Source organism: Staurois parvus, unplaced genomic scaffold (assembly GCF_062004578.1).
Source record: "Staurois parvus isolate SC_StPar_1 unplaced genomic scaffold, SC_StPar_1.0 ptg000318l, whole genome shotgun sequence".
Classification (NCBI taxonomy): Eukaryota; Metazoa; Chordata; class Amphibia; order Anura; family Ranidae; genus Staurois; species Staurois parvus.
The window spans coordinates 81,481-95,170 of NW_028318114.1; positions in this window are offsets into that span (position 1 = coordinate 81,481).

The following is a 13,690-nucleotide window of genomic DNA, read 5'->3' on the forward strand; positions in this document are numbered from 1 at the left end:
GTGGTGAAAATTCTCTTTTCAAAGTAAATCTATCCAAATGCAAGGAAATGATTGCTTGTTTTAACTTACAGTAGCCAATGTTAAGCTTATTAACTAAGCTATGCGAAAATCCCCTTGTAAAGTGAAAATTCAATTTGCTAAATGAACAGCCTATGCAAAGCAATGACAGGGTAATCTTTATATATTTAACGTTTAGTTAAGAGAAAGTATTTCAAGCAATTTATACATACTTTAAAACTGTACCCTTCCTTTTGTCCTGTGCTAGCCTATGACAGAACATAAAATACACATTATGGTTAAAAATAAACAGTAACAAAAATAATAAACCTGTCTTAATGGAAGAAGACTTTTTTCTAATTCAGCAAACTCTGAGGTTTTTGAAATAATTTCTTTGCTTAGATTATTATTACCTTTTACACTTATACTGGTGTTGCTGAATAGTTAGCAGTTTCTGCTACCTGTTATTTATTTCCAAATCTATAGCAGAAACCTACATGAAGGTAGGAGATCCTTTATTTTCAGCCTGCATGGCTGAATTTTTACAATATAAATCTAGGTACCATTGTGAGTTTTAAATTTGCAGTTGCTGTAAGGAAATGTTCTTTGTTTTGTGGCTTTAGTGCCTTTGATTGCTAATGTATGCAGGTATACCTTGAAGAAGAAAATATCTACTGCATTATACTGCAAACAGAGTGTTAAGAAAGTCAAATATTCACTATGTACATAATTTGCTGTTAGTTGTAAACCCCATATTTTATATATATATATTCTTTGTTATAATTTTGGATAGATATAAAATAAAGTCACACATTTTGACCCAGTGCCCCAACAACTTTTTTCTTGTGGACGTTATAGTAAACTGTTGAAAACTAAAATGGGCATAGTTTACTATGTTTCAGCCTCTCTGGACTATGCAGCGCTTTAAATTAAGCAATTTCCATTATTCGAGCACTTGGGACAATAGCAGCTATCTTGCTATTCTACCATCTCACTTCAAAAGTGAAGGTCACAGACGCTCCAACAATTGCTAGAAGCCTTAGGGAAAGTAAATTATCATAATGCTTCAAGTTGAAACTACCTTTGGCATTGCTTCAATATTTAGTGCTACTCAAAGGGAAAAAGAAGGAACCAGAAAATTGTTTTTTTTTAGTTAACAAACATTATAGAACACCACCAAGATCTACATTAAAATACATTATTAAGCTGCCATATTCCTGGATCTGAATTATATTAATATGAATGGAAACAACAGCTGCTTGGTTTGAATTTAAATAACTACTTGATTTCAAGTGGCTGCATTTTATGTAGTAGTTTCTAAATTTTCCACTCATTACTTTTTTCTGTGTTCTATGTTTAAATTTGTGCGCTGTCTGATTTTTTTTAAATTCTATTAATAAAAACTTTCAGCTGCAGAGTGCAAAGAAAGATTCAATTTTTTTTTTGCAATGTAAATGAAACTACAGTCTAACATTTTTTTTTTCTAGACTGCATGTATGAATGTCTTCACAAATAAATATGTTTCGTAGTTTTGCCCTCCCAAAATATTTAAATTGACCAAATTATGTCAATCCCTGCTAAATTTCTCATATAGGTCACATTTCAAATGTCTACAGGATCCTGATCAATTAAATTGCTGCTGGTGCCAAAACTGAGAAAGCTTCAAACAACTACTTAATGTGCTTGAATTAAATTAGCAACTTTCTTTGCTGGATATAAAGAAGTGATGCCTAGAAGTTGATCAACTCATATCCAGAGACTTTTGGTCTTCCTTACTTATTTGGCAGTTATAGAAAAAATAATCTTTAGATAATAGTTACTATGCAGGTAGAGGCTATAAATAGCCATGTCAACACACATTGCACTGGTATGGACAGCTATTGTCACTATCAAGAGCCAGTGATGGTGATGTAAGGCTTGGATGCAGCTGCTTGGCCATTGAAGCCCATTCCAGGAAGCTCTCTACACACTGTTGTTGTGCTAATCTGAAGACCACATGAAGTTTAGAGGTCTTTAGCTATTGACTCTGCAGACAGTTGGCGACTTCTGAGCATTGTGCGCTTCAGCATGTGCTGACCACTTTGTGGCTGAGTTGCTCTTTTTTCCAATTGCTTCCACTTTGTTAAAATACCACTAGCAGTTGACAGTGGAATATTTAGTAGCAAGGAAATTTCACGGATAAGCTTATTGCACAGGTGGCAACCTATCATGGTACCACGCTTGAATTCCCTGAGCTTCTGAGAGCAACCCATTCTTTCACAAATGTTTGTAGAAGCAGTCTGTATGTATAGGTGCTTGATTTTATACACTTGTGGTCATGGAGGTGATTGGAACACCTGAATTTAATGATTTAGAGGTGTGTCCCAATACGTTTGGCAAGATAATGTATATTGGAAAGACCTATGCCTTCATAACATTTTTTCAGGATCAGGGATGGTCCTGATTCCCAGATACTTAAGACTAGGGTTGTTCTATTGGATGGGAAATTCTCTTTTTAGTGCCTGTTATGTGTGTGATAGATAGAAGTGAAAGTTGGTTCTGATGGATCTACCACAAAGTGATTTTTTCCTTTAAAGAAGCAGATCCATGGTGAAATATAGAATAGGTGGACCATGTTCTGGTCCTAGGCTGCTATCTCTATGATTGCAACAAAGAAAGCCATTTCCAGATAGTAAATTCTTAGTTGTGTATTGAGGAGCCCCTGGTACAAAAGTTCATCGAACTTGAAGGACCTTTTGGAACATTTAATGATTAAAAGCAGGTGAGGGCTTTAATAGCTTGCTTGGTTTATTACTGTATTCATAAAAGGTTCTCCAAAAATTTTAAAAGTTTGTTCTTAATATTGTGATAAAATAAAGTGTTTAGTAATTATTGTAAGGACTGCAATTATTTTTAAGTGGCGATGGTCAGTGATTATTTATGTGTTGTCTCAAGTTTCTGGATTTGATAAAGGCATACATTGAGAGTGTGAGAGGGTATAGAAGTGAGTCCTCTGGTCCGGTCCAGCACTATCCTTGTATATTGAAAGAGGGCTCCATTCAGTATCCAAAATATTACTTTATGTTGTGGTAGTTAAAGGGAATGAAATCAGTGAATGGTCTAAAAGTAAAAGTGGGTCAATGGAAGCTCTTACTACCTTGGGCAGATATTTGTGATAGATAAAAAATAATACAAATGTGAATATATTTGGTGTGCATAGAAGTAGAATGTATAGTCTTGGTCCCTGAAAAGTAGAAATTGCCAAATATTACCAAGGTGTGCCAGGTTGAGTTCTGTTTGTAAATGCTTGCGATATGAAAAAGAGAGGTGAGAGGTACCTCTGGAGACATCAAGAACTGGGTCATGGGCGAAACTGAAATCACCACAATAGACCAAAAGAGTCTCACTGTATTCTAGAGTTATCTGAATTACTTTCTTTAGAAAGGATAGTTGGTTCAAGTTAGGGAAATGTGGTGGGTGTGACCACAGATTTCCCTATAACTAAAAAGTAGCAGGCATCATCATTAGTCTGATGCCTTAACAGAGTCCAAGGGACAGCCTCGCTAGTAAAATGCTAATTCCTTTATCTTTTGGTATTGGTAAGACACTGTGATAGAAAGTAGCATAGGTATAGTTAGTTTAGGTATTAGTTTAGGTATTCACTAAACAATCTAAACTTAAAAGAGATCTGGCTGATTGGGCTAAAGATGAGATATTCTATCTAACTCCAAAATGTGGTAGGAGTAGATCTAAAGGATGTCAATATTAATGAAATCAGTCATATACCATTGCTACCTCTTCAGAAAGTGATAAAGAGGGGCAGAAGTCAGTGACTTTTTAGAAGAGGACCCCCCAAGGAGGGAAGAGACCTTGCCAACCAAGGGGATTCTGAAGAGTGCTCCAGTACAGGGCCTAGAAGGCAGAAAAGGAAGGGTAACAGAGACAGGACAACTCATAGAAATAGAGCAAAAACCAGTAGTGAAAAAAAGTAGCTAGTTTTGAAGAAAAGCTATATACTGCAAGAAGGGATATGAAAACGATCAACCTTTCAGATTTTCAACTCGAGGAGAGACACATCAGACTTTTGCAAAGAGGGTTAACCTTTTCACCAATGAATAAAATGGATCAGTTTGATACCTTCAAAGATGTGCCCCTTTTCTTGAGGAAAGTATATTTAAGATTGATCCACTCTAATAAGGGGGATCAATAAGCCCTAAGCGATCTGATATCTGTCTAGGATGAAGGGGGTGTGTACAGTGATGAAGACGATGAATCTGAAATACCCCATCTCTGGAAAAGGAAGGCTAATTTAAAAATAAGATCTACAATAATGCCCAAAATAAAGAAAAATAAATGGTTAGGGTTTTTTTTTGACCTTGCACAGGAAGATCTAACTAATGTCAGATGGGACATTGAAATGTCTGATAATCTTACTTCTGCAGAGCTGTATTAAAAGGAAATATGGAGAAAATTAGCTGATCAGTCCACCTATTTGAGACTGCTATACGATCCATTTCCTTCCTTGGTGGCATCCCTCAATGAAAAACTTTTCTTGGCATTTGAGGCTAATCTTATTACCAAAAAAAAAAAATGAGAGTACTTAAGTGTGGCAGAATATAACATCCCCACATTTTATATTACCCCAATTTTTTTTTTCATAAAAATGCAGTTAACCCTCCTGGAAGGCCGATTGTATTGGCAGTCAAAGGACAATTAGAAAGAGTGGGGAAAAATGTGGACTCCCTAATAAAGGAAATGGTGACTACTTTGCCCTGATATACCAAGGATTTGAAGGATGTGCCAAAGAGGAATGAACGAATTAAGATTTTAGAAAGTGCACTATTAGTTGGTGTAGCTGTAGAGTCATTGCATACATCTATGCCACATAGGTGGGGCATAGCAGCAGTTTCCCATTATCTTGATGAGAATTATCCCGCTATGGGAGCACAAAATTAGTTTATCATTGAATTGCTTGATTTTTCTTTAAAGAACAACTGTTTCCAGTTTACTGGGATAAACTATCAACAAATAAGGGGAACGTTGATGGGAGCCCCATGGGCCCTATTATATGTCTGCCTTCATCTTGGCTGGTGGGCGGAGGACATAGTGTATACCTCAGAGATGCACCTTGGTCATGCAGGACTGTGGCTAAGGTACATTGACAATGTATTAATGCTAAGGTACAGTTCCAAATTAGAATTGGATCAGTTTATGGATGAATTAGGAATTAGGAATAGCCCTAATATACGGTTAACCTATCCATTCCTGGATCTCAATATTCGAATCAATATTCGAATCAAAGGGAATAGGTTGGTGACAAGAGCATATAGGAAAAAAGACAGCAGCAAATACCCTGCTTCCTGCCTCTAGCCACCATCCTAGATCCTTAATTAAGGGAATTCCAGTAGGGCAGTTTCTGAGGATACAGAGGAATTGCTCGGAGGATCTCTATGACTCCGAGAAAGGGGATACTCTCACATAATGCTTAGGGCTGCAAGGAAAAAAATAGCTAAAAAGAACAGGAGTGAACTTCTTGTTGCTAAAAACAATCAGGAAAGGAAAAAAGAGGTTGAAGGACCTGTAAGAATTAAAACACTGTATGGTGCCCAATGGAATGAGGTGTATGAGATCTTAAAAAGACACTAGCACATTTTAACATGATCCCCAGAAATGGAAAAAATAGTAAGATGCTATACATGATGGCAAAAAGGCCAAATAATCTGAAAGATATGTTGGTCCTATCAGAATTTGTTAAGACATCTGGTAGGAATTTGGCTTACAGATCTCCCAGAGATGAAAGGCATGTTTCAATGCAGTCATTGTAAGATCTGTAAACACGTAGTTTGCACTAGTGTGTTTGCTGATTTTGATCATTGCAAGGAGTTTGAAATTAGACAGTTTTTTAATTGCAGAACAGAAAGGGTGCTGTACATAATTGAGTGTCCATGCAAGAAACTCTGTGTGGCGAAGCTTATGATTAACTGAGCAAAATGCATTGATGTAGGCACCTGCACCCACTGACTATGTACCAATGGTGTGTTTACCATGAACAGACTGAGTACACTGATCATCCCAACAGAGAACTGATGTAACCTTTACACTCCAGAGAAGGCAACAGACTGGACTATCGCTGAAGTTACTGGACGGGTGAGAACCTCCAAATACTGAGGATGTGACATGCTGTGTGGGTACTGAGAATGCTGTTAAAATGCTGTCAGAATGATGTCTGCTTGTACATATGCTTGGGTTAAGCTTATGCTGTAGCTGCGTTCTCCCTACTATGCTTCATGCAGTCAGAACAAAATCAACTATCTGCTTGTCCGCTGCTTACCTATTCTCTGCATCTGCTGAAGCCTGTTAATCTGGGATCGGTAAAACACTGGTAGATCAATTTGGAGACCAGCTTGCATTGTCTATACAGGTACTGTAATGAACAAGGAAGATCTCTATTGAACTGTTGTATTTCAATTCATCACTCTTAAAGAGTGATACATGTTGTATCTCCCTGGATATAATTAAAGCTATATGCCTTATATAAACTATTTGAGGCAATACCTATCTGTATGGTTAAAACTCTCCAGGCACTTTGAAGTGCATGAAACTACGATTATGCCAGTACTGATCTTAATGGATTTCAGGTCTTAGGCTGCTTTGCATTGACTTTTGCCTTTAATTCAAAAGGAAGAAAACTAAGTCCCATCAATGATCGAGTCTTTGTGTAGGCTATATTTAAAGTCCATTTGATGGCATTTGGGTAATCTTAGTTAAACTGACCCTGATTTAAATGCATCTCTGTGCTGGGTCCAGGGGTGGACTGACCATTTGGAAACTTGGGCACTGCCCGAGGGCCCAGGGTCAGCAGGGGGCCCCATGAGATGCCCCTGGTACCTTTTACATAGGCTTTTTTGAGTTTGGGCAAGGACACAGGGGCCCCCTGATCCCCTATTGCCCCATGAGTTGTCAGTCCGCCCCTGGCTGGGTCTATTATAATTTTATCATCAATTGAATGTATTTTCAGTGTGAGAGTGTGTGGGGAAGCCTGTGCTCTACGTGGTTTTTAAGATGACAACATTGTCATTCTTTAATTGTAATGTGGTTTCTGGAGATTTCCAGCAGTATACACTTACTATAGTGGGTCTATTTTGTGACTCTAGTTCTATAAAGATTTTCCTTTATGTTCACCAGTCAGTTTTCCTCTTTGAGGCTACCTTACTGAGGTTGGTATGCCTTTGGTAACACCTGTATTTTGGGTTTAGTTTAGGTATTTTCCCCAAGTTTTAAGTATCTTTCTCCAAGTGTGTTTTTTGAAAAAACATTGTTTGACTTTTCATTTTGGCTAGATGTAAGAGAAGGCATGGTTCTTTTTAGGAATGTTAGGGCCTTTGACATTGTGGGGTGTTAGTTTTATTGGGATGCATTATTTGACACCCTGAGTTGATACAAAATCCAGGCACCAGGGAGCAGTTCAGGAGACAGAGAGCTGTAACAGGCAAGGGTTAGAAGGGGGTTATAAGAAGAGATGAGCTAGAAAATAGTGTGACAGAGGTAAAGGTAGAGAATAGGATGGGAGAGTGTTGTTACTAGGTAAAGTTAGGAGAACAGGTCGAGGAAACTATGGGAATAAGGGGGGCTTTACCTTTATTTTAGTTTCAAGACAAAGTACATGCAGAAAAAAGCCTTCATGTTCCACAGTTTAAAAAGTTTTACATTAGCACGGAGGAACTTAAGGAAAGCAATATTTTACAAACAGGACATATGCTCCTTGCTCAATCTGTCCTAGTGGAATCATATAAACATACAGTCTTGAAGCCTTTTAACATTAATCTATAGGAAAGTAGAAGCAGAAGGAATAATCAAATCCACAAAAGTTAATTTAGGGGATATTATTTATGTAAGATCAAACGGCACAAATCCCTAATCAACTGAAGTCACAAAGCTACAAGTATATAAGAGGATATCATCTCTGAAAAAGGCTAATTCAAATGGATACTGCTCTACGTGCGTGAACCCTTATAATTTTGTGAGCAGTATGTAGACCTTCACACCTCTGAAAAGCGATCAAATAATGAAAATAAAACACTATGATAATTAAAACTAAATGAGTGCACACATATGCCCTGTGAAAACCCTCACCCCTCTGAAGGGCGATCAAAGTTTGAGAAAAATCAATTGAATAAACTAAGTGGCTACAATAATCATAAATACATATGAAAAACTGTAATATGTGATCAAATTAACCTAAAATGTTGTGTATTATATATGAACCCTATGAAGACCCTCACACCTCTGAAGGGTGATCGGGGTTAAGGATAGTTCAAATCTCAATGTCGCGCCATTTAGGAGCCTACCTTCCCCCTGGCCTCCGCCGATGTCATTCTCAAGGCAGCAAAAAGAACAAGAAGCAGGGGACGGCAAAGAACGGAGAGTGGCCAGGAGGCCCAGCTGCACTGGATGGAGGGCAGGAGCTGGAGTTACCTTTTCAGAATACCTAGCAGGTCATTAGTTGCTAGGGCACTGGGTGGTCCTAGCAACCAATCACCAGCTTGAAAAGTTAACTTCAGCAGCCCCCTGTGTCCACCCTCCATCCAGTACTTATTTGCCTCCCTCTTCATTTTGTGTAAGGTAGGCAAGAGGACATGGCTTTGGGGGGGTGGGTGGGGTGACATGAAGGGGGCAGTGTTGTGTGTGTGTGTGTGTGGGGTGGTGGAATTGGAGTGGGGTAGCAGATGTGAAGGGGCAGAGCACTTTTGTGTGGTGGTGGGGAGGGTGATGTGAAAGGGGCAGTGTTGTGGGGTGAGATGTAAAGGGGGCAAGTGCTGTGGGGGGAGAAATGTAAAGGGGGCAAGTGCTGTGTGAGGCGATACAAAGGGTGGGCAAGTGCTGAAGGAAAGGGTGATGTAAAGGGAGAATGTGCTGTAGGGGTAAATGTAAAGTGAGGGCATTGCAGTGGGGAGCAGTGGTGTGGGGGGATGTGAAGGGGCAGTGTTGTGGGGGGAGAAATAAAGAGGGCAGTACTGTGGGGGGAAGATGTGATGTAAAGGGGGGCAAGTGCTGTGTGGAGAGGTGATGTAAAGGGGGGCTGTGCTGTGTAGGATGATATAAAGTGAAGACAGTGCTGTGAGGGGATGTGAAGAGTCAGAGTGATGTGAGTGGGAAATGTAAGGAGGGGAAAGTGTTGTGGGGGGGGGTGCAAAGGGAAGCAGTGCGGTGGGGGTGTGTGAACAGGGCAGTGCTGTGGGGGGAGATCTGAAGGGGGCAGTACTGTGGGGGGGTGATGTAAAGAGGAGCAATGCTGTGTGTGTGTGGGGGGGAGGTGATGTGAAGGGGGCAGTGCTGGGAAGTGATTTGAAGTGGGGCAGTGCTATGGGCAAGAAGATGTGATGTATATTTGGGAAAGTGCTGTGGGGGCAGGTGATGTAAAGGGGGATGTGCTGTGTGTGTGTGGGGGGTAATGCAAAGGGGGGCAATGCTGTAGGGGGGTGTAAAGGGGAGCTGTCCCATGGGGGATATGAAGGGGGCAGTTCTGTGGGGGAGATCTGAAGTAGGGAAGTGCTGTGGGAGGGGGAGATGTAATGTAAAGGAGGGCTATGCTATGGGGGGTGATGTGAAGTTGGCTGGTCTGTGGGGGGGGGGTGATGTAAAGTGGGCAGTGGACATTCATGTGAAGGTGAAACTGATATGAAGTGAGGGACTGTGATGTTTGGGGGACTGATGTGTGGAGGACACTTATGTAAGAATGGGATTGTAATATTGGAGGAGTGAGCTGTGATGTGAAGTATCCGACATCACACAAACATGCAATTCGGACCTCTGCTGGAGGAAAATTTTACTGATCGGACCTCAATGAATTTTAATTAAATACCCCTTTCATAAAGCAAAGCTATAGCATTTTTGGGCTATGTCCTCCTTGAGGTGGACCCAGTGCTTGCATAAACTGTGGTAATGCCAGTCTACTATAAATTATAGTGCAGCGCTGAAAACTAATTTTGTGTTAATTAATAAACGTTCATAAGATGTTCATCAAAATCTTGTGCAGGTTCATAGAAAGCTTCCTCTTTCAAGATACACTGATGTCTATGAATCATATAGCAGAAATGCGCTCACCGACCGCTGGCAGCAAGTGGTACATCCCTCAGAGGTAAATCATCAGCCTTGGGTGGAGTGATGCACAGCAGGGCTCAGAGATCTCCTTAAGGACCTATGGACAGCCTAGATGAATGGGCTCCCTCCTCTGGATGGTAGGTAAACTGGGAAAACTGCTGCTGTGAATCTGAAACCCTCAATAGAGGGTCAAAAACAAAAGGGAGTGCCCATAGTGCAGTAGGTTGATGCTTTTATTTGGTCACACATAAAAAACAGGGGTGCAAGTACAGATGAAATTGCCAAATATATATAATTTATAGTTTGTCTTGCAAGGTTATTGTGATTCCTTTGAGTGTTGTAGCTGCTGGTTGTATGAGCTCTCGCTTGAATTTTTTCATTTCAATGCCAGTCTACTACCCAGGAGACTGGGCACAAAGTATTATATAATTTTTGTATTATTATAATGTTTACAAGTATAACGTTTGGGACTCCTACACCTTCTTGAGATTTTAGTCAAACATAATAAATTTCAGTCTGAGTGATGAGTTTTTCCATATATGGAAATATGTTTGCTTTTTAACTTACTCAAGGGCACTGCATACCCAGTGCTCAGTGTATACATTTCAATTTAATTTGTGTGTATGCACCTTTTGTTGAAATATTCTTTCTTCAGGTCAGTTCATTTTAGGGTTTCTAGTCTTAGCCTTTGGATACAGTTGTACTAGATAACCATCAATCGGCTATTACAGATTACCTACTTCATTATGTAGAGTTGGATAATTGTAAATAAAATATTTATAGTCTAATGAGGAATATTGAATAAGCAGTATGTTACTTGTATGTCAGTGTATACATGTTTTAATGGTTACTAATAATTGTAATTTAATTAGAAGGTTAGATACACTGTATTGCCAAAAGTATTCGGACGCTTGTCTTTACATGCACATGAACTTTAAAGGCATCCCAGTCTTAGTCCGTAGGGTTTAACATTGAGTTGGCTCACCCTTTGCTGCTATAGCAGCTTCTTCTCTTCTTGGAAGGCTGTTCACAAGGTATAAGAGTGTGTCTATGGGAATGTTTGACCATTCCTCCAGAAATGTATTTGTGAGGTCAGGCACTGATGAGAAGGCCTGGCTCCCAGTCTCCATTCTAATTCATCCCAAAGGTGTTCTATCAGGTTGAGGTCAGGACTCTGTGCAGGCCAGTCAAGTACCTCAACCCTAAACTCGCTCATCCATGTCTTTATGGACCTTGCTTTGTGCACTGTCATGTTGGAAAAGGAAGGGGCCATCCCTAAACTGTTCCCACAAAGTTGGGAGCATGAAATTTTCTAAAATGGCTTATTATGCTGATGCCTTAAGAGTTCCCTTCACTGGAACTAAGGGGCCAAGCCCAGACCCTGAAAGTCAACCCTACACCATAATCCCCCCTCCACCAACCTTTACACTTGGCACAATGTAGTCAGACAAGTACCATTCTCCTGGCAACTGCCAAACCCAGACATGTCCATGTCAGGAAAGGACTCACCGCTGGTTGTAGTACTGGGATATACCAGCAGGTGCCTTTTCAGCAGCCAGGATCTCACCTGCAATCAAGTCATCACCTGAGGCTGATTGCAGAAGTTGTATTTAAACAGCAACCAGGCCTCTGCTACCCAGTACCTGTTACCTGCTCTATGTCTCGTCTTCCTCTGCGTCCCATGGTTGATTTCCCATGTATGACCCAGGCTAGCCTGACTACGCTTTATTGCTGTTCATGTATATATTGGGTGAAGGTTTTTGTTATCTAGTTGTTTGCACTGTGCGTTGTATATTGGTGTCTCACAAATAAATTGTATTGTTTTCATCACTCCTGAAGCCTGGTGTTCCCTGTGTCAGTCCACATGTCTCTGGTCATATCCGGGTTACTTACATAACACCAAGGCCAGTCCTGACCAGAAGTGGCTGCACAGGGAAGCCATCTTGGCTTGTTGTTTGTGAAGGATGCATCCTGAGGAGGTTGTGTACTTGTCTCTGCTACTAATAGAAGACAAAGAATACTTCTACCAGATTCTGAAGGAGTGGGCCAGGGATAAACTGCTAGAGTGCGTGTGGGTTGCTCATTCTCTAGTTAATCAGGGCAGGGTGTTTTCTGAGGTGATCCAGGCATTGATTCCGGCTTGTGCTGAATTGGCTCTGTCCAGTACCCCTGAAAGCAGGGATGACTTTTCTCCGCCATTCAATACAGATCAAGTAGAATCACTGGTATGGTTGTTGGAGGATGATCTGGATTGCTTCTTTGAGCATTCACCAGCATGTTCACCACATGTGCTAGTGGATTGTATAAACGCAGTGCAGTCTTTGGTCAGACAGGCTATGTGTAAGCTGAGCTTTGTTCAACCAGTACTACAGACATGGTCAGATTTGTTACACCCAGCCTCAGTCACCTTGCAACAACCCAGTCCTGCTTCTAATCCATTTTCTCAAAGCTCTCTTCCTCCATTCCCCACAACACCACCAGTTACAGCCCAGTATGCCCTGCTATCAACCACACATCAGTAACCTGTTCCCACTCGCTGCACCTATCCTGCCTTTAACACAGTCAAGAAGTCCTCTGGAGCAACTGCTCCCTTCTCTGTTCCATCCTTCAGCTCTTCTCTGTCTTCAGCTGCTCCCTCCTTTTACAGCCCTGCATTCACTTGCAGTGCTTCAGTAACTAAACCCAAGAAGAAGCAAAAATACTTTCAAACCAGTACCATCCTGCCAGTATCTAAATCGGTCAACCTGCTGTCTGAGAACCCGCCTTCTGTTATGCAGCCTGATGACCCGATGCCTGTTATCCAGCCTGATGACCCGATGCCTGTTATCCAGACTGATGACCCGATTCCTGTTATCCAGCCTGATGCCTTGATGCCCGCTATCCAGCCTGATGCCTTGATGCCCACTATCCAGTTGATGCCTGTTATCCAGCCTGATGCCTTGATGCCCGCTGTCCGGCCTGATGCCTTGATGTCCGCTGTCCAGCCTGATGCCTTGATGCCCGTTGTCCAGCCTGATGACCCGGTGCCCGTCGTCCAGCCTGATGACCCGATGCCCATCGTCAAGCCTGATGACCCGGCGCCCACTGTCCAGCCTGATGAACCGATACCTGCTATTCGGCCTGATGATGAAGTAGCGAAAATTCTTTCCAACCAGTACCATCCTGCCAGTATCCAAATCGGTCAACCTGCTGTCTGAGAAAACGCCTTCTGTTATCCCGCCTGATGACCTGATGCTTGTTATCCAGCCTGATGCCTTGATGCCCACTATCCAGCTTGATGCCTTGATGCCCTCTATCCAGCCTGATGCCTTGATGCCCTCTATCCAGCCTGATGCCTTGATGCCTGTTATCCAGCCTGATGACCCGATGCCCGCTATCCAGCCTGATGCCTCGATGCCCTCTATCCAGCCTGATGCCTTGATGCCTGTTATCTAGCCTGATGACCCAATGCCTGTTATCCAGCCTGATGACCCGATGCCGCTATTCAGCCTGAAGCCATGATGCCCGCTATCCAGCCTGATGCCTTGACGCCCGCTATCCAGCCTGATGCATTGACGCCCGCTATCCAGCCTGATGCCTTGACGCCCGCTATCCAGCCTGATGCCTTGATGCC